This window comes from Mandrillus leucophaeus, unplaced genomic scaffold (assembly GCF_000951045.1).
Source record: "Mandrillus leucophaeus isolate KB7577 unplaced genomic scaffold, Mleu.le_1.0 Scaffold20, whole genome shotgun sequence".
Lineage (NCBI taxonomy): Eukaryota > Metazoa > Chordata > Mammalia > Primates > Cercopithecidae > Mandrillus > Mandrillus leucophaeus.
In genome coordinates this window covers 2,952,516-2,953,214 of record NW_012102032.1, presented here as the reverse complement: position 1 = coordinate 2,953,214, position 699 = coordinate 2,952,516, and positions in this window count along the sequence as shown.

Here is a 699-nt window from a genome sequence, read left to right as displayed (position 1 = left end):
AAAAAAAAAAAAAAAAAAAAAAGAATGCAGTGCTGTACTTGGGATTCAGAGTAATGAGAAGTGAGTGGGCCTTGCTCTCAAGGCGCAGTGTAGAAGACAAATAAGACAAATTGCAATACTTATATGGTAAATAGTAAGATAGATTCTTGTATGTTTGCCGAAGAATCCAAAAATGTTGAAGGGCTTACTGCACTAGTTCATAATATCGAACAGTTAGAAACCTGTACAACTGATTAGAGGCCGTTGGTTGCAAGCAAAAAGGATAACTTGAGCAAAAATAAATAATTTAGTTGGCAAGATGCTAAACTCACATGGATTGCCAAGCCCTGGGGTTTGGGAGCCAATGGTCTGCTCCATCAGAATCTCTTAAAGGCTGACCTTGCTGCCCTCCCCACAAGAAAAATCTCCTAACTTCATATATATCCCTAAATAACTTAATGTTTTACAACTTGTTATATTATTTGTATAACTTGCTGTTATAGAGTTTAAATGTCTATCAATAAGGAACTGATAAAAATGATTATATATTTAGCTGGGGGCATGGTGGTGCACACCTATGGTCCCAGCTACTCTGGAGGCTGAGATGGAAGAATCACTTGAGCCCAGGAGTTTTGAGGCTGCAGTGATCCAAGATCACACCACTGCACTATGACCTGGGCAACAGAGCCAGATCCTGTCTAAAAAAAAAAAAAAAAAAAA